Here is a 21846-nt window from a genome sequence, read left to right on the forward strand (position 1 = left end):
TTTGTTGTATACCCGGGTATACAAATTACATGAACGCGCACGGGATATTAAACTAATAAAATGCGATCACCGATCCACAACAACACAGCCGAAACACTCCAATCACTCGAGAACTAAACGTATGCGTATTTCGACGAACCGATAGGAAAACCCTACTATAAGGAGCTTCACTCAAGTTAAACAGGGACTACTATCTGTTTTTTTATGAGGATTTATAATACTTTCAAACAATGTTCTTCCGGCAAAGGCCCTGTTGTCGTCGTCGTTGGGTCTGATATCTTCTTGTACGAGGGTGGAGTATTTATTTCCCATCCACTTTCTTCAATTTGTTGTAATTTATGAAACCCTGAACCGGCCGAACGGCATCCCCGGAAAGCCCAAATGGATCATTTGCATGTGTGCTTCCTTTCAGGATGCTACAACAAAGAAATACTAGGGGAAACTTTCGTTCGATAAGTCTACTTACGATAACCATTCGTTGTATCTATGGGTCTTTTGGAATACACACGTACGGCAGGTTCTTCCACGGGTGTCGTAACCATCATCATTTTTCATCTTGTTATTATTGCATTTGGTTCGGTGGGGCAGAGCGAGCAGGACAATGCGGAAAGGACATTTTCCATCGTTCCTTCTGGTATCGTCGTGTACACAGCAGTTCATGTAATGCGCTGGATAAATGCTCTGTATAGTCGTGCTAGGGAAATGCTAGCTTTCCGCAGCTGATCAGCTTTTCAAAGGAACTTTTCCATGGCCACAATCGAAAAAATATTCATAAAAGGTAATGAAAAATAGCGATATGATGCTCTTTTGTCGACTTCTTTATGTTTTTTTTATGATACCTGAGGTATGCGGATACGAGATGTATGGATATTGGATATGTCTCCTACCGTTACTGCTTGATTTAATATTATGCACAAGGTGAAAAGTTGTTACCAAGAATTTATTGTATATGTGGTTCCAAGCGTATTAAGTTTTGGATTTCAATTTTTGCACACATTGAAAACTACTCACTTTGTTCTGGCGACTTTTATTCAAATATTTTTGTGTTGTCAGCTCTGAAATCGTTTATCAGAAATGCTATTCATCCCAAATCAGACTCACCAAATCCCGCGGTAATGGTGCCATAATGATAATAATCTTCCTCTGGCTCGTTCTGGCGAATCCACCGAATGAAAAGCAACTCATTTTCCACCCCATACAACCGACAAACCGAGTGGCAAACGAGTCCTGCGCTGGTGCTGCGCCGTTCCGAGAGAGAAACTATTCTTGCCACTTCTCCGAAAGCTGTTCCGTTTTACGACGACAGCTTTCGCTACATTAGTGCTGATTTAGGCTGCGATTTCGGCTAAGTTACCACCGGAGAAAGCGGTGCTGAGCCCTCTTCTCCAAGGGGCAACTTTCAACTGGCGGAAAGTTTCGGCTTCTACTGGTGGTTGAACCCAAATGCACAATGTCCATTCCGTTCTGAATAATAACAATTATGGAAAATTTTACTGTTATCGCAATACTTTTGCTGGGGTTTGAAAAAGGTGATGACAATGTAATTTTCCCACCGAGAAGACAAACATTGGGAACTCATAATGGCACAGAAAAAAAAGAAGCTCCTTTCAATGGGTGGAGAAAATGGAAATCGTATTTAGCCCGAAAAGGAAAAAATGAAAAGAAAGTGCAGCGTGTCACAAAATGTCAGCCAAAGTGCCACGGAAAAGTCAACCAAATCTGATTCAAAACCAACAACGAGTAAATGGATTTAAAAAGAAAAGGCGAAAAACTGGAAAAGCCAAAGCTCGTCCACCTCCTCGAGTAACTTTTTTTTTTCGTTCCCGTTCAGGGCAGCTGTCAGTCGAAAAAGACGATAGAGTACAGCTTGCCTGTCACCCCAGCGTAGCACTAAGCCACACAAGAATGAAGTCTAGCAGCAACAGCAGAAGAAAATGGCGATACGTTGAGGTCAGTTAAGACAATGTCGTTTTTTCACTCCATTTCCCAACAAATATCAAAATGCAATCTAGATAAAATGATTTCTTTGCTTCTGTACGGTCTAGCTGTTGGCTTAAACGATTCCAACTCGCCCTGGCAAACCGATTGTCTTACTTGTCTTCGGAGCCCGGCAGGGGACAGCTGGTTTTTCCTTTCGCTCTACTGTCGTTCGTCAGTAAATGTTCTGCAAGATTCTGGGATGCTATCGTCGGATGCGGAATCCAGTGGAGACAGGCAGGCGAGGACAGAATGTGGTGTTTCTGTGTGGGAAAAGATAAATTGATAGCTCAAATGAACATAAATTCAGTGTCGACTGAATGGACTGTCTTCATCATTTTGGTGATACAGAAGCAAGAGGAGTTGATGCGATATGGGAAAGGAAATACAATTGTTTTATAGTTTTCATTGGAGTAGTTCTTATCGAGGCGGATGGATGTGTTATTTCTTATTCATGGAGAGTCGATTTATGCGTTGATTAGCTGGATGCTCTATTCCGTGACCAGAGATTTATCTCCGCAGAAAATCGCATCGATCTTGGTTTATTCTTGTATTGAATATGCGAATGATCCGTAATTCCTATCAACAACGGATAGAACTACTCGACTTTAGGACCCAATTGGTGATCAAATGTTGGTGAATGCAAGAATTTTTGAAATGAAGATGGCTTCAAAATTCCTTCATATAAAAAATATTATTATAATATCTCATAGTTGAATAATTTAGAAAAGTAGCATTTTAGCTGTAATGAGCATTTTCTAAGCCCAGGTTTTGGCTCCGTGGAGTCCTTTGGGCAATTGAACCTAACAAATACACTAATTGATAAAAAAAACAAAACGGTATTAGACTCAGTACGATGCGCGAAAATCACATCGTATGATTCAGCAAAAACTGGCCGATAAAACGAAGGAAGCATAATAAAGTGACGTACTTAAGTAGGAACAACACCACCAACAACAAAACTCACTTATACATTTTTTTTGTAAAAGTACGTTTATTTGTTGTGTTTTGCTTATTTAAAATTATTTACATAATTGTATTATACACCAACTTCAAGGTTGGAATTCAGTTCACCTACATTGATCCTACCTGTTGAAGAGTACAAAGAACCCGTCAAACTACAACCCTGTCAACATCACGCTGCAATCGCCACACCAACTCAGATGGTCAGGGTAACAATATGATCGACTGTCTACACACTTAAAAAAAATCATGTAAATTTAGGTGCTCTGAGACTGACATATACGAGCGTCATTTTTGACATAAAATTGAGTCGTAATAGACGCAAAACTCAGCTCAATCAAACGTACTTTTCGTCGAGAACCGAACTTTTCAGTCTCGGAGCACTTAATTTTACATGACATGTTTGTTTACGTCTCATCCTTTATGTCAAAGATGGATTCCGTCACGTGTAAAATTGGGTATTTCTAAGTGTGTACTACCTACAAGCAGCTAACCGAAACAATGTGATCACTACGCTCTCATCTTCTCCGCCACCACGGTCAAGATCGTCATCATCATCGTCATCATCATCATCATCATCATCATCATCATCATCATCATCATCATCATCATCATCATCATCATCATCATCATCATCATCACAGCTTTAATTCACACGGGAGTAATAAGGAAGGCCGGATGGTTGATCATAAGAGCGGCGGGAATAGCTCTGAGACCCAACGACGAATAACATCGCATTGAGGCACCGAAAGTCTGTTGGACTGAAAGATACGGACCGACAACCAGTCCACATCCGAGTAGTCACCGAGACATACGGGCAGAAGACCCATGGCCGTTTTTAATTCATTCCTTGTATTATTTAATGTAGTAGTTTTAAGCCAAATAAATCCAGTAGTGTTAAGTGAATAAACTAGTTTGCATGTTCCGTGATGTGTTATAAATAAATTCCCAATTTCGCTGTTTGGACGCTGGAGGAAACATCCTACAATTGAAGACATTGTGATGTGCATGGAGACTTAATCTATTGTGTGATTGGAGCCAATTCACCCGTAGATGTTGGGGCCATTTATTTATGGAATTATTCCGTTACCCACTACTGAGCTATCCGATAAGGTAATCGACCATTCCCCCTTCATTTTGGTTCTTCGAGCCGGATGCTGGACCATCCAGTAAGCCAAGCGTCATTGGGTCGATAAACTTTCTTTGCTTGGTCTGACGCTTGGATCCACCATCGTAATTGTCTAAGGTATCTTGCAATGGTCCTTGCAGGTCCGGTGCACTTGGCCCTATAACGGACACAACGCCGTCATCTGCAAGCTGCCTTAGCGAGCAATTTTCATCAAGACACCCATCAATGTCTTTTACATAAAAATTATAAAGAAGGGGCTTAAACATGAGTCGACGTTGTCGAGTTTCCATGAGAAAAGCTCATATATTTCTCATATAACAAGTTGCTCAAATAGATGTTCATAATTGGTGAAAGACCACTATCGTGGAGTCGACATCAATACAAACAGAATCAAAAGCCCCCTTAATGTCCAAGAAAACTGAACCCATTTGCTGTTTTTGCGCATAGGCCAGTTGAATTTCAGTTGAAAGCAACGCAAGACAGTCGCTCGTTCCTTTGCCTCTCCGAAATCCAAATTGCGTATCTGAAAGTAAACCATTCGACTCGACCCATTTGTCTAGACGAAAAAGAATCATTTTCTCCAACAATTTCCGTATACAGGACAGCATCGCGATGGGACGGTACGAGTTATAATCCGACGCGGTTTTACCGGGTTTTCGAATGGCGATAACTCTTACTTGCCTCCAATCATCCGGAACAATGTTGTGCTCCAGAAATTGATTGAATAAGTTCAACAAGCGTCTCTTCGCGACGTCTGGGAGATTTTTGAGCAAGTTGAACTTGATTCTATCCATTCCTGGAGCTGAGTTGTTACATGAGAGGAGAGCAAGTGAGAATTCCACCATCGAAAACGGAGAATCTATTTCGTTACTACCCGACGGACTATCACGAACGTTGGTTTGAACCGACACCGAATCCGGGCATACTTTCCGCGCGAAGCTGAATATCCAACTGTCTGAGTACTCCTTGTCTTCGTTGACCGGTGATGACGCGTTTCGCATTCTCCTGCCGACATTCCAGAGTGTTCTCATGGAAGTCTCTCGCGACAAACCATCGACGAACCGACGCCAGTAACCGCGTTTTTTTGCTTTAATCAAGCTTTTTCTCGAGGTCGGTGTACCGCTCGAAGTCCCCGACCTTACCGTGTTTGCGGAAGCGTTTAAACGCGGCGGACTTCTCGCTGTTTGCGTCGGTGCAATCCTTATCCCACCACGGAGTTAGAGGTCGTTTGTGAACGGAACCATCCGGAACGCGTTTCGTCTGTGCTTGAAGAGCGCAGTCAACGATAAGTCGCGATAAAAAGGAGTATTCGTCCAGCGGAGGGAGTATCTCAACCGATTCAATACCACCGAGAACCGTGGCCGCAAATTTTTGCCAGTCGATATTTTTCGTGAGGTCGTACGCGATGTCAACCGAGCGAGTGGAAGATGAACCATTGGTAATAGAAATTTTGATTGGCAAGTGGTCACTACCGTAGGGATCTTGAATTACTTTCCACGAGCAATCCAACGATAGTGAGCTCGAACTGAGGGAGAGGTCTAATCTACTTTCTCTTGCTGGAGGATTGGCCACTCGTGTTACTTCCCCAGTGTTTAGAATTGTCATATTGAAGTTATCGCAAAGGTCGTGTATCAGGGTTGAGCGGTTGTCATCGTACAGTTCCCCCCAGCCTGTACCGTGGGAGTTAAAATCTCCTAAGATCAACCGAGGCTCAGATCAGTTAAAAATTCTCTGCTTGAACGTCAAGCAGTTGAGTTCGGTCTTTGCTCGCTTTGTCGAGTTGTTCGATAAATCTATAGTTTGTTACAAACGTTTGCAGATATACTGCACGTCGCGTCGTCAGTAGTGTCGGTCGCATCGCGTGATGGGAAGACAGCGCTCTCGGAGCCGACTTCGTGAACAAGCGGAGAAGAAGAACAGTGGTGAGGGTAGCTCGGTACCTACCTCAAATAGGTACGCTACTCTGCCCACCGATGTTGGAAATACCAACCCAGTCCCGGTGAAGCGGACGAAAAAGAGGAAGAAGAACCAAGGTCAGTCCGATGGTACGAGCGGACGCGACGATGTTACCGCGACGAACGCCAGCGACATCGGTGATTTCGGCGACGCCGTCGAAACCGAGAATTCTGCCGGCCCGAGTGCGGCGAAAATCAAGCTTCCTCCACTGGTGGTGAAGGTAGTGCCACTCAAGACGCTCATTGGCGATTTCGCATCGCTGGGCATCGCAGCTGAGTACAAGATCAGCAGGATCGGCACTAAGGTGATGCTCCGGACGAAAGCGGAATACGAAATCGCAGTCAAATTCCTGAAGGATTCCAATGCGGAATACTTCACGCACGACATCCCCGGTGAAAAGCCCTTCAAGGTAGTCATCAGGGGTCTACCGGATGTTGATCCCAAGGCGATCGAAGAAGAACTCAAGGACCGGTACAAGCTGGCCCCAATCGCTGTCTTTCGGATGACGAGGCGAGACGAAAACGTGAAGACGTACCCGGATTGTCTTTTCCTGGTGCACTTCCAGAAGGGAACGGTGACGCTGAATGCGCTGCAGGCTATCCGCTCAATCTACTCCATAATCGTACGATGGGAGCCATACCGTGGAGGCCATCGCGATGTGACCCAGTGCCAACGATGTCTGAACTTTGGACACGGCACTCGCAACTGCAACATCAAGCCACGTTGTAGCAACTGCGCTCAAGAACACGCCACTTCCAACTGCCCTGCGGATGGAGCCGTGGCGTTAAAATGCGCCAACTGTGGTGGTGCTCATCAAGGTTCCGACAGACAGTGCCCCAAACGCGAGGACTTCAAACGCATCCGAAAACAGGCGGCAACTAACAATCAACCAGGACGCAAGAAGGACAAAGTCCCGGCATTTCGGACGGAGGATTTCCCGCCCCTTCGTGCTCCTCAGCAAAGGCAAGTGAATTCGCGGGTGCATTCCGCTCAAGCAACTTCCGGTGATTCTGCTGGCCAAAGCTCTCCATCCCCCCCTGGATTCTGGAGACAACCAACAGCGCAAAACAACAACCCCGATCTGTTCTCAGCGGATGAACTGATGGAAATCTTCGTCAACATGTCCGGTGCTCTTCGTAAGTGCCGCAATAAGCCCGAACAGATCCAAGTGCTCGGTAAGTTCATCATCCAGTATGGCGTCTAAACCGCTAAGTATCGTCACCTGGAATGCTTGCTCCGTAAGAGCAAAAAGGATTGAGCTTGCCGACTTCCTCCGCAAGCATAGCATCGACGTGGGCCTTCTAACCGAGACCCATCTAAAGTCCGGCGACAGCTTCTGGTTGCCTGACCACAACATTATCCGGCTTGATCGCACCAGCTCCAGGGGGGGGTGGTGTTGCGGTCGTCGTCAAGAAAGGAATAAAATACCACACTCTGTCCCATATCCGCACCTCTATCATCGAGGCCCTTGGTGTGGAGGTGGAGTCATCGACTGGATACGTCCAGTTCATCGCCGTCTACTGCCCTCGACAGTGTGCCGCCAGCAGTGGACTAGCGGCTAAATTCAAGAAGGACCTGTCCACCATCACCCGTACCGGTTCCCGCTTCGTAGTTGGAGGAGATCTGAATGCTCGCCATGAGGCCTGGCGGAACTACCAGCAGAACCAGAACGGTCGTCTCCTGTTCGACCACTCACAGCATGGGCTGTACTCCGTTTGGTTTTCGGATGAGCCAACATTTATCTCACCGGCGGGCAACCCATCGACGCTAGACCTGTTCCTGACAAATATCGGCTTGTCCAAGCCGGTAGCCTTGAACGAACTCAGTTCCGACCACCAACCGGTGGTGTCTGAGCTGGGCTGCAACGTGGCTCCTGCTTCAAGCCTGCGCAAGGACTATCATCGCGTAAACTGGGCCCAGTTTGGACGCGTGGTAGACAGGCACATCATCGACAACCCACCGCTTGACACCGTGGAGGACATCGACCGAGCGTTGGAGGGACTCCACCAAGCCATAACCGTGGCTGACGAGGCGTGCATCCGACGAGTTCCTGTGAGGGGTAAGTTTATTGCTATTGATTCCCACACCCAACTCTTAATTCGCCTGAGAAATGTTCGTAGACGCCAGTTTCAGAGGACTGGAGATCAAGCGATGAAACGTGAAATGGCCGATCTGAACAAGGAGATTGCTTCCAGAATGGTCTCACTCCGGAACGAAAGTTTCGGGCGGCTTGTCCAGAATCTGGACGACCGCTCCAGACCATTCTGGAAAGTTGCCAAGGTCTTAAAGACGCACCCTAAACCCATTCCGCCACTAAAAGATGAAAATGATGACGATCGGCTCATAATCACCCCTCAGGAGAAAGCAAATGCGATTGGTGAGCATATTGCCAAATCGCACTTGCTTGGCTCCAACATCCAAAGTCCGCTCGAAGTTCAGGTTGAGCAATGCGTACTCAACTTTGATTCCTCCCCTTGTGCCATCCCTCCGGAGGATAGAATCACAGTTGAACAGATTTGCTCAGCGCTGAAATGCACCAAAAACATGAAGGCCCCCGGGTTTGACGGAATATTCAACCTAGTGTTGAAAAATCTCAGCATGAAGGTTCACTCTCTGCTGGCTGCTGTCTTCAACAGATGCTTGGAACTGCACTACTTTCCAAGCATCTGGAAGACAGCGAAAATCATACCTATCCGCAAACCCGGGAAGGACCCAACGCTAGCTTCAAGCTACAGACCAATCAGCCTCCTTTCAGCGCTGAGCAAATTGTTCGAGAAACTCATTCTCAATCGTTTGCTCAAGTTTGTCGAGGAAAATAACATTCTCCTTCCGGAACAGTTTGGGTTCAGAAAGGGGCACTCCACCAATCACCAGCTAGTGCGGGTGATGAATAACATCCGAAGTAACAAAGCTGTATCCAAGTCCACAGCCATGGCATTGTTAGACGTTGAGAAAGCGTTTGATAATGTCTGGCACAATGGGCTTGTATACAAGCTCTGTAACTTCAACTTTCCATTACATCTGGTTAAAATCACCCGTAGCTACCTCCAGCAAAGGTCGTTTAAGGTATCGTTGAATGGTTGTCTTTCAGACACGTTTTCCATCCCAGCAGGAGTCCCGCAAGGCAGTCTGCTGGGCCCCTTGCTCTACAGCATTTACACTTCCGACATTCCTCCCCTTGGAGACGGTTGCGTGTTTTTCCTGTTCGCAGATGATACCGCAATAGCCGTCAAAGGAAGGATGCCTCGCGAAATAACGAACAAACTTCAACGATGCCTTAACGCCTTTGCTGATTATGCCACCACGTGGAAAATCAAAATCAATGCTTCCAAAACACAAACAATCATGTTCCTCCATCGGCAATCACCCAAACTAAAACCGGCTCCCTCTTGTACTGTAATCATGGATGGCACAAGGGTTGAGTGGTCCGCCGAAGTAACCTATCTCGGGATGTTGTTTGACGAAAAGCTTCTATTCCGCTCGCATGTGGAGAAAACCGTAGTCAAGTGTTCCGCCTTGGTTAGGTGTCTGTATCCGCTGATTTGCCGCAGATCCCGCCTCTCAAGGGTGAACAAACTGGCCGTCTACAAACAAATCATAGCACCTGCGATCCTCTATGCAGCTCCGGTGTGGGAATCATGTGCACAGACTCACAGGAACAAAATTCAGGTCGCTCAGAATACAGTGCTGAGGATGGTTCTTGATCGTCCTTTCGACACTAGAATAACAAATTTACATGAAGAGGCAGGCATTGCCAAAATAGATTCCAAAATTAACGAAATTAAGACTAAATTTGCACAAAAATGTAATTTATCAGAACATGCTTTGATAAGCAATTTGTATATAGTAGGTTAGGTGTACATAGTAGTTGTAGGTTAGTTGTAGTTGTAAATAGTAGTTATAAGTAGTCTCCTTTTTCCAATTCAAATCAAACCAATCCCACTAAGGTGGTCATACTTTAAAATAGGCCTGATAAGACTAGGAACTGTAAATAATAATTAAAATCTCAAATGTACTAAAGTTGAAAAGACGCATCTGTGTCACTTAAAAAATTCATACATGTAAACCACACAATCACAAGAAATAAAGATCATTTAACTGGTAAAAAAAAAAAAAAACGAGGCTCAGATAAAGCTGAGCAGATATCTGAGAGACCTTGGCGAGAAATCGCAGTTCTTGGAGGAAGATATACTGAGGCAATACTGAGGCTTTTACCTCGAATATTTACCTGACATGCGAGAACTTCAATGCCTGTCACGGAAGGCAGATCGATTCTATGAAAGGAATGGAGCTTATTAATCCCGAGAAGCACCTGCAAAAGCCTCAAATTCCAATATCAATCTGAATAAGAAATTAACCAGTAATAGACCCCCATACGGTACGAGAAAATACACAACTTAACAGCAGCAGTGACAATGTCACACATTTCCAGGGTCAGTTGTTTATAAACAGTTGCTACCGCGTCGTCAGCGATGCGCGCTGGCTTAACTAGGTGCTTCGCGAAAGGTCAAAGTAAACATTGATGAGTAAGCATCCTACATAGCCGTTCCTACCGCGAGGAGCATTAATTCTTGTTAAAAAAACAGACACCGACTTTCCAAGAGAAAAGCTATCTGTCTCGCTTTATATGTACATACTGGAGAAAAACTATTGTGTAGAGTTTAAGTAACAAATTCATGTATAAAAGGTTTCGAAGAATAAAGAATCGGGGCAGTTGTTCTGATGAGTTTATTATCTGAGGTTTGCTAGGTGCGGACGAGCACAGTTCCAACCTCAGGATAACTGATTCATCAAAGAGCTTTTTCCATACAGTAGAAATGGAATTGCACTGTCTTTCATTTTACGGAAAAAGAAAGACCACGCGAGTTGTTGCTCTACGTTGGGCACTTCAACACGGGAGTGAAACATGGATGCGCAACGGAGTATGGGCGCTTCACACCCCTCCATACGAATCTGCTCGATCAAGGCGAATAATGTTAAAATCGTGGAAAGGGAGATCGGTGTCTGAAGAAAGCCATGTTTCACAAAGAGCAAATGCATCACAAAGTGAGTTGTGAACTAAAAAATTGAATGTGTCAAGTTTCGGTATAAGACTTCTACAGTTCCACTGAAGAACAGAGATCATATCCTCGACCTCATTCGGAAAATTATCCATCAAAGGATATGATCGATGCAAGGAAGGACCACCTAGAAGCTAGTTGCTTCAAAAGAATGGAAGCACTAAATTAATAATGTTCCGAGTTGAGTCAGAGACGTTGAATATATTGAAGATGCTCTCCACAATTCCAGAAAACGTGAACATGGCATCATGTTCTTGCTGATTATTCAGCTGTTTTTCTGGCTGAAAAACTGGGATATCTGGGGTTTTAGATGATCCCGGAAGTGGCGGAAAGTCCTTGTTAAAATTACAAGATTTAAATCCCGGTGGTGGGGGTATCGGTACATTTCCGGTACCTCTTAAATTTGTCAAGGTAGGTTGGGAGTCCATACGAGAGGTCTTACGCGGATTTTGAGCGACGTTTTTTTTAATCGCTTTCTCGTGTTGCCTTTAAAGACAAAGGGACTACCTTCACCAACCTCTGAGTCAGAGCCCTGATCATCATCTGGCAAAATGGAGTATGTGTTTTTGGTTTTTGGGGTGGTTTAGGAAGATGAAGCGGTGTTTTTTAAGAGTTCTGCAAGTGACCTCTTGGAGCGAGCTTGCAAAGACCGCTTAAGTTTTTCTCCCTGCTGTTTGTACTTCGGGCAATCAACCAAAGCATGCAGAGTATCCTTGCAGTAAACACATTTTGGGGTAGCCCGGCAAGGACCATCTGCATGCAGCTCGCCGCATTGATCGCAGCTCGGTTTGTTGGAGCAGAAGTCAGCGGTGTGACCAAGTTGCTTGCATTTTGAGCAGTTCATTACCCGCGGTACAAACAAGCGTACAGGCAGTCGAACCTTCCCAATTACGACGTAGTCAGGTAGCACCGATCCTGAAAAGGTCACACGGAACGAGTCTGACAGAGAGTACGTTTTTTTCGTGCCAATGAGAGACACTGATTGCATTTGGATGCAATCCAGAATCTTCACTTTCAGAAGGGCACGGTTTTTAAAAATACCGAAGGATTCGGCATGAAGGAAATCTTCGCAAGTTAGACTCGCTTCGGTGACCACTCCTTCGATTTCTACGTCGCAACTGGGGATGTAGACTCGATATTCCATCGTAAAAAGCTCATAGGCAACAATCCGGTTTGCTTGTTTCAGGTCATCAACGGTAACGCGCAGTTTGTTTGGCGTTACCTTAAATATATCGGTTACGGCCGAAAAATGTTTTGTCAGATCCTTCGAAATCCGAGAAATATTCAAAGGTTTATGTTTGGGCCGGAAAAAAACAACCCACGCACCTTTTGAGCCGCTTGGGTAAGCTTTATGGCGGGGGGTCGCAGAAATTTTTAAGGGAACGGTTGGAGTAGGGGGAACAGGTGGACGAGGGGGCGATGGTGGAGAAGAGGGGGCGATGGTGGAGAAGAGGGGGCAGGGGGTGCAGGAGGCTGTTGTTTAGACATCACCTTTGGGTAAGCTCCAGTGCTCGTTTTGGGGTCCGAAGTAGAGTCCCCTGAGGTATCCATTTTCTCTTCAGTGAGAAGCAGATTTTCGAATGATGGAGATTCAACAGACTCATCATCGGAATTATCTGCTAGCGAAATACCCCCGCCATCATTTGTTTCATCCATTGCGGGGTCTTAAGTACCTCCGCAACAGATTTCGACATAAACAAGAAGAAAAAAAAAATATGCGCAAGGAAAACAAAAAGTCGATAAGGCGTCGCTTGAGCTAGAACGCCATCGCTGTTGGACATGCTGGATTTGGCTCGGCCTGCCATGTCGTATATTGGACTTCAACTGAAATATTGCATGCTACAACATCAGTGAGAACACGGAATGATACCCACTACATCGCTGGAACGGTTGTGCTAATTTGCCGGAACATTGAATCAACCAACGAACCTCTATGCGATCAACCAACCCGGAAGCAACATACGAGATATACGAGAATTAAATGGTGGAAAATCATTTCATCGAACGCTTTCTTTGTAAGGTAAATTTAGCTTGAATAGTGTATGTCCAGTTTATACACCACAATAACACCATGCCAACCGGTGGAACTCCAGCCAAGGCGCCGTCGATGAGGGCGCAAGGTTGAAGCAGATACAACTGTCGTTCAATGACATCTACCGGTTTACCCAAACATTTTCTGAATCCAACAACATTACCGAGGTGGAGGTACATATTGGGAAACTGGACGAGCTATGGGAGAGTTACAGTGAAACCATGGTAGAGATCTTTTCCCACGACGACTACAACGCAGAGAAGACGTCACTTGAGAAGGAACGCATCGAGTTCAACGATCGTTATTATGGGGTCAAGTCCTTTCTAATGGACAAGATCAAGGAGCTCCAGAAACCCCAAGCACTGGAGCAGTCCATACGAGCAGGTGAAGGATCAACATCGGCCACCATTGATCATGTGCGCCTACCACAGATCAAGCTGTATACCTTCAATGGGAACATTGACGAGTGGCTGAGTTTCCGCGACTTGTTCATGTCGCTAATACACTGGAAGGCGGAACTACCGGAGGTGGAAAAACTCCATTATTTAAAGAGTTGCCTTCAAGGAGAAGCCAAGGCCCTGATTGAACCACTCTCGATCTTCTTCTTCTTTCTCGCATTTCAAGCTTATTGCTTATGGCATATTAGCTTATTGCGTGCTCTCAACTTAATGTTCTAAATGCACTTCCACAGTTATTAATTGAGAGCTTTCGATGCCTGTACCATTTTTGCATTAGTATAATTGTGTGGCAAGTACAATCATACTCTATGCCCAAGGAAGTCGAGAAATTTTCCAACCCGAAAAATTCCTAGACCGGACCGGGAATCGAACCCAGCCACCTCCAGCATGGTCTTGCTTTGTAGCTGTGCCTTTACCGACTGAGCTAAGGGAGGTCCTACCACTCTCGATCACGGCAGCCAATTACCAGGGGGCATGGGATATGCTGTTAAAACGCTACAATAACAGCAAGCAACTGAGGAAGCGGCAGGTACAAGCTCTCTTCAAGCAACCAACACTTTCGAAGGAGTCCGGAGCTGACTTGCACATCCTAGTGGAAGGTTTTGAACGGATTGTGCAGACTCTCGACCAGGTCATCCAACCGGTTGACTATAAGGATCTTCTGCTGGTGAACATCCTCACAGCAGACAAAGGAGCAGAATACTCTGGAGGAGCTATGCGATTTCCATCGGCGTAAAATCCAGGTTTTGGACAGCCTACCAACGAAATCCATCGACACTAGGGTTGTCGAACAGTCGCAGCAACAACCGAAGTCGAAACAACAACCCGTGAAGGTCAGTTACAATTCTCAAGCGTCTAGGGGACGCTGCGTTGCCTGTTATTCGGATCACCTTCTCCATCAGTGCAATAAATTCCAGGGGATGGCAGTATCGAGCAGGGATGATCTCGTAAAATCCAATGGACTCTGTCGGAACTGCTTCAGGACAGGACATCACGCCAAGGACTGTCAATCAAAATACTCCTGTAGGAACTGCAAGAGACGTCTTCATACTCTAGTATGCTTCAAGCAGGGGAAGGAAAAGGAAACCAAGGTTGCTGCAGTTGCTGGGGGCAGCAAATCGTTCACTTCTGAGGACCAACAGAAGTCATCCGATACGCAAATGGCTAACATGGTAGCCACGGATACTGCAGTGTCCGCTGCAGCTCACCAAAGACCTACCCAGGTGCTTTTGCCAACGGCAGTTGTGGTTATCGAGGAAATCGTCGGTTGGAAATCGTCATCCAGCTCGCGCTCTACTGGACTCGGAATCCGAAAGCAATTTCATTACGGAGCGATTGAGTCAGCGGTTACAGGTTGCTCGAAATCGGGTGGATATTTCGATAGCCGGGATTGGTCAAGCGGCTACAAGGGTTCGGCAAAGGATTCGAGCGGTACTGCGGTCACGAGTTTCTGACTTCTCTCGTGAATTGAACTATCTGGTTCTTCCAAAAGTTACGATAAATCTTCCAACTGCCACCGTCAATACGGATACGTGGACTCTACCAAGTGGGATTCAACTGGCGGATCCTACATTCTTCGAACCGAGCGTAGTGTATCTCGTGTTAGGTATCGAATGCTTTTTCGACTTTTTCGAAACCGGACGGAGAATTTCCCTGGGGGAACATCTTCCAACCCTAAACGAATCCGTGTTTGGATGGATAATTAGTGGTGGCAGTTCAGAACCAAATCGCTCTCTGCATATCAGTTGCAACATATCATCACTAGTTGGCCTGGATGAGTTAATTTCCCGCTTCTGGTCCTGCGAGGAGGTTGAGTCAGGCAAGGTCATCTCGCTAGAAGAAAAACAGTGTGAACATAATTATGTCAACACGGTTCAACGAGGTTCGGGTACACCGTCTCACTGCCGAAGGTTGAAGATGCCATTTCACTGTTGGGCGAATCTAAGGACATCGCATTCCGGCGCCTCCAAGGAACGGAACGCAGACTTGCCAGGGATCCGTCACTCCGTAAGCAATACAACGCTTTCATGGAGGAATACGTCAAGCTCGGCGAAATGCGGGAGGTGGATGAAACTGAACTGGTGGTAAAACGGTGCTATCTTCCACACCACCCAGTGCTCAAGGAGGCAAGTACCACTACCAAAATACGGGTGGTCTTTGATGCGTCGCGCAAGACGTCAAGCGGAATATCTCTCAACGACGTCCTGATGACAGGGGCAGTTCTTCAGGAGGAGCTTCGATCTATTATTCTTCGCAGTCGGACATGGCAGATCATGATTGTCTCGGACGTAGAGAAAATGTTCCGTCAAATCCTCGTCTTCCTTACGTGCCTTACAATACATTCTCTGGCGTTTTTCACGTACGGAGGTTATTAGGATCTACGAGCTCAACACGGTTACATATGGCACAAAATCGGCACCGTTTCTGGCCACCAGAACGCTCAAGCAGCTAGCGATGGACGAGGAGAGCGATCCTTGAAGATACCTATATGGACGATGTAATCACGGGTGCGAATGACGTGGAAAGAGCAAGGGAACCGCAGATCCAATTGAATAAGATGATGTCAGCTGGTGGCTTTCAGCTACGCAAATGGGCTTCAACCTGCCCGACTGCTCTAATGGGAGTTCCGGAGGAAAACTTAGCCATTCGGATTTCGGATGAAATAAATTGCCTTAAACCTTAAACCTGACCGTAACGATAAAGGGGATGCAAATTATTTCATTTATAGAAATGATCGTCTTGATGGACCCTGTGGTGGCGTTGCCATCATTGCTCATAGACGAATCAGACATAAAATTCTTTCTTCATTTGAAACCAAAGTTTTTGAAACTTTGGGAGTTTCTGTTGAAACAAAATTTGGACAATTTACGTTTATAACTGTCTATTGGCCATTCCAATGCGTAGGCCAGGAAAAGAATCTTCTTCAGGGTGACCTTCAAAAACTTACTCATCTTGGGTATAAATCCTTCATTATTGGTGATTTTAATGGAAAACACCGCTCATGGAATAATGCTCAAAGCAATTCCAATGGTAATATTCTGTTTGATGAGTGTTATTACACTATTCAATATCCAAACAGCCCAACATGCTTTTCTTCTGCAAGAAATCCCTCCACTATTGATTTGGTCTTAACTGATTCATGTCGACTTTGTAGCCAATTGGCTACCCATGCTGACTTCGGTTCTGATCACCTTCCAGTAACTTTTGAAATATCCCAAGAAATAATTTCTCATCCCAACAGCTCTACTTTCAATTACCATAGAGCTGATTGGGAGCAATATCGAACATTGATGGAATATAACTTCGATCCAAACATTTCTTTGCAAAACAAAGATGAAATTTATTATGCTCTTGAATCTCTGACTAATTCTATAGTTGAAACAAGAGCTGCCTCAGTACCTAAATGCGAGATTAAATTCGATTCAATTATAATAGACGACGATCTTCAGCTCTTGATTCGTCTTAAAAATGTCCGTAGGAGACAATATTAAAGAACACGCGATCCTGCCATGAAAGTTATCTGGTGGGATTTGCAAAAACAAATTAAAAAGCGATTCTCTGCCCTGAGGAACAAAACTTTTGAAAATTATGTATCGAAATTAGACCCGAGTTCCAAACCCTTTTGGAAACTCACAAAAATTTTGAAAAAACTTCCAAAGCCTATTCCAGCGTGGTAAAATTTTGATCACAAATTTGGGAAAAGCTCAGAAACTGCTAAGCAATTCGAGAGTTCCCATAATTTCAGTTTAGGTCTTACTAGTCCGATTGAGAATCAGGTTGCTCGGGATTATCTGAATATTTTCTCTCGGGAAAATATTTTTGATGATTCCTAGGGGACTGATTAGGACGAAGAAAGGTCTATAACTAAAAAGTTTCAAAAATTATGAAAGCTCCAGGTGATGATGGAATTTTCTATATCCTCATCAAAAAACTCCCAGAGAGTACCTTGTCTTTCTTGGTAAAATTATTTAACAGATGTTTCCATTTGGCATACTTTCCTGATAAATGGAAAAATGCAAAAGTTGTTCCAATTTTGAATCCGGATAAAAATCCAGCTGAAGCTTCTAGCTACCGCCCAATAAGTTTGCTTTCTTCAATAAGTAAACTTTTTGAAAAGATAATTTTGAATAGAATGATGCTTCACATCAATACGAACTCAATTTTTACAGATGGGCAGTTTGGATTTCGCCATGGGCATTCAACTACTCATCAACTCGTAAGAGTTACCAATTTAATTCGTTCAAACAAATCTGAAGGCCACTCAACTGGAGTTCCTCTTCTAGACATAGAAAAAGCATTTGAAAGTGTTTGGTATGAAGGTTTGATTGCTAAATTGGAAAAGTTCAATTTTCCACTCTATATTATGAAATTATTTCAAAATTATTTGACTGACAGAACTCTGCAGGTAAATTATAAAAATTCCAAATCTGAACAACTACCTGTTAGAGCAGGAGTTCCTCAGGGTAGCATGTTTGGGCCTATATTGTATAACATTTTCCCTTTGGATTTCCCTAATTTGCCTCAGGGTTGCCACAAATCTTTGTTCGCTGATGACACAGGCATTTCCGCTAAAGGAAGAAGTCTTCATGTTATTTGCAGCAGACTGCAGAAAAGTTTAGATATTTTCTCTTCTTATTTACAAAAATGGAAGATTTCTCCCAACGCTTCCAAAACTCAACTTATAATGTATCCACAAAAACCTAGAGCTTCCTTTTTGAAACCTAGTAGTAGTCACATAGTCACTATGAACGGAGTTCCAATTTCCTGGTCAACCAAGTGAAATATGTTGGATTAGTTCTTGACCAAAAATTAACATTGAGGGCATTCAAGCTAAATGTAACAAATATATAAAATGTTTGTATCCTCTTATAAACAGGAAATCCAAACTTTGCCTGACGAATAAACTTCTAATATTTAAACAAGTTTTTAGACCGGCCATGCTTTACGCTGTGCCAATATGGTCTAGTTGTTGCACTACCAGGAAAAAAGCACTTCAAAGGATACAGAACAAAGTTGAATTTCGAAGTTGCCTCCCTGGTACAGCACTACCGTTGAGACTTTAGAACAATTGGGTTCTTTAAGGGTATTGAGGTAAATGCATATTCGTAATCTGCATTAAAAATGGAACCCAAACCCAAAATTTCATCCATTTTGGTACGCTGGAACTTTTTTAAATAAGTACTATTACATTTGCTAAAATCACCTTATTAGCGCCCCTCGGTGTCACTTTGTATGGGAGCGAGCTGTCAGTTTTTCAGTTTAGTGTCAACAGTGAAGTTATTATTTTGCTTTTAATCTTGATTTAAAAATCGAGCTGAAAGTGTGAGGATTCGAAAAAAATATCGCTGTCCTCAGAAAACGAAGCTCTATCAGATGGTATATACAAACCGATATATTTTCAAAATTAAAGAACCCAATTGTCCATCAAAATAATTAATTATTTCAGGCAAAAACGTTGTAATTCTCAATTGCAATGATTAATTCCCTGTATTCTTAGAAAAGATTTAGTGTTAGTTTTTAGTTTTAAGATGTTAATTGTTATACTGACATGCAGGTTAAAAAAACTGTTTAAAATACTGGCAATTCAGGCAAGAACAATGTAAAACACTTAGATATATATCAAAACAATTAAGGCTGGAAAGCAACTGTAGTAGTAACTGGAGCACGTAGGTTGAAATGGAATGTAATTTATTTTACATTTGGAACAAATAAAGAGTAAAAAAAACCCTAGGACAGTCGACAAACTTGTGCTGTATGGATTCTACACCTGCTCCACAGCGCTCACACTGTTGACCGTTAGTTCGTCTTATTTTAAACAATAGTAGACGATGTGGCAATTTCTGGTTTACATACATATACAGAGCACTCTTTTGAGAAGGCAGCAGATGCCGCATAGAAATATTATTCCAAATATGGGTCCAGTTGATATTTGGATTTTCAATCTCCACCTTCGGCTTGTCCGTTCGTTCGATGAAGAAACGATGAATTAGATAGGTGGAAGGGTGTTGGCGGATTTGAAAGGGGAAATTTGCAATATTGCTTAGGATTACTTTTAAACAGGGAAGGTCTCTAATGGAATTTGCTTGCGATTTCATGTATGTGACGGTTAATTAGTAGGGCCTTGCATTTCAATGCCGGTAGATGCAGTTTTAGGCCACCATCCTCTCTACTACGTGCCAGTTGCTGAATAGGTATAGTGTCGCAAAATCCACGGAAAAGATAGCTGTGCATGGTAACCGTCAGTTTCGCTACGTGTGCTGCAGTTGGTGCTAGGTGAGACAAGACCATATTTTTTACTACAAGAAGATGTTTAACTGTGTCACCTTTTGATGCAGTGATACAATAATCAATACGAATAACAACAACAAACACACCAACAATAACTAAAGCAGCAACCAGAGGAATCTCAACTTCATCAGCAGTATCAGCTGCCTTCCACCTGATCGAGAAATTTTTGCGGCAGCAAAAGATCTAGTGATATACTTCCACGATCCGCTCCAGCACACTCGCCCAATTGGATGGTTCCGGGAAGCTCTTCAGCTGTACCATGCGAGGCATGCTCATTTAAGCATCCGTATTTTTAACGGAATTGACGAACCCCTTAGAGGAAGACAACAATTGTGCAGAACCCGACGCTATCCGCGATTTGACGACTTATCTACATCTAGAACGAGAGGTAATTAGTTTTAATAATTTTAATTTAACGACTGACGCAATCCGGCCAACTACTTCACCTAGAATACAGTTAGGAACAGAAATTTTGGTGTGTTGCTAAAATTTAAATCGCGAATAAGATTAACGAAATCTATAATAATAAAATTTTGGTTTTTGTCCTTCCCAATAATGTTGGCAAATTTAACTAGCTGGGATGAAAGTGTTAGAAGTGAAGAAGTTTTTGGAAATACTTTAATTATATGTGTAACCACATGTGAATGCCGCCCTCTGAAGCTTCTCGTTCGTTAAAAAAGTTTTAACCTTTTTCTGCAGCAACTTTCGCCATCTCTCGGCAGGTTGAGAGAGTGATGAAAAGCTCGCGCGTGAATTATTTGGTGAGTTCCACTCAGCTCTCATAACGTTCTCGAGGGCTATTTGAATTTGACCAAAATATAGGCTAAAGGAGGAATCTAGAAAATAAATATTGAATACACGATTTCCTCACACGGATGATTTAGGTAGCCCCAATTTGTTGGTCTTTGACAATAGCATATGGAATGCCAATAATTCAGCCTCCAAGGCCATCGGTTTTGTTTGAGGGAGAGAATTTCTGGTTTGGGTTTTGAATTTTATTAAAGTGGAGCCCGTCATCTCGAAACGTCGTTAGTTGAGCAAGTGCGCCAAAAATCCAGAAAATTAAATTGTGAACGGTAATAAGCCAGTGAATCAAGTTCAAAAAGTTAAAGTTATTAGAATTCCTTTAAAAGGATAACAAAATTGTTAATCGCTGTGTGAAAACTGATTGTACCTGAAGGTAAATTTGTGAAATGAGTTTCCGAATTATTAGCTAAAAAGTTAATTTTTTGTAACAGGGTCAAATTTTAATTCAGTACACTGAAACCTCCGTTTACGAAGTCTTTTTTACGCAGTATTTAATTTAAGTCCCTCTTTTTACGAAGTAAATCCCAAATAACGAGTTTTCTTTTTACGAAGTAAATTCCAAATAACGAGTTTTTTTTTGTGATTTTGGGAAACTGGGATATAGGGTAGAGAACTACTTCGGCCTAATCGCCCATTTTGAGCCTATCGAGCAGAAAACTTCAAATAAATCCATTTTTATTTTCATCCGATAGGCCGAAGTGAATTCATTGGCGTTTCAATTGCGTTTTAATGCGTTAGGCCGAGTTTAGAATCCGTAGGCCGATCTTACGGTACGTTTGGTTCGTAAATGGAGGTTTCAGTGTATTAGCGATTAATCTACTTGTGAATTCCACTACGAAACAAGTCGGGTAAGATTTCGAAAGTTAGAAAAATCAACTGAATACGGCGCACTTATGAAATTTTGATGCATGTTGAATAGATTTAACCCACTGTCCGACATGGGTGCGTGTTTGGGGCATGGAAGCCTGCGAGCTGGACCGAACCTCGCACAGTGCATACCCGCCTTTCGACCCTGGGACGAAGCTTTTCTCACCGGAGTGAGACCGATCCGACAACCACCCAACGACGCCCGATCAAAGCTCTCCACTATTGATCGTTCGAGGCATCCATCAACCACCTCGATAGCTTGTGGCGCCAGTAGTAGCCGTCGTTGGAACTGCGGCAATCGGAAAGCTT

Source organism: Ochlerotatus camptorhynchus, unplaced genomic scaffold, assembly GCF_037179485.1.
Source record: "Ochlerotatus camptorhynchus isolate MF236.1 unplaced genomic scaffold, CSIRO-AGI_Acam_v1.1 ptg000605l, whole genome shotgun sequence".
Lineage (NCBI taxonomy): Eukaryota > Metazoa > Arthropoda > Insecta > Diptera > Culicidae > Ochlerotatus > Ochlerotatus camptorhynchus.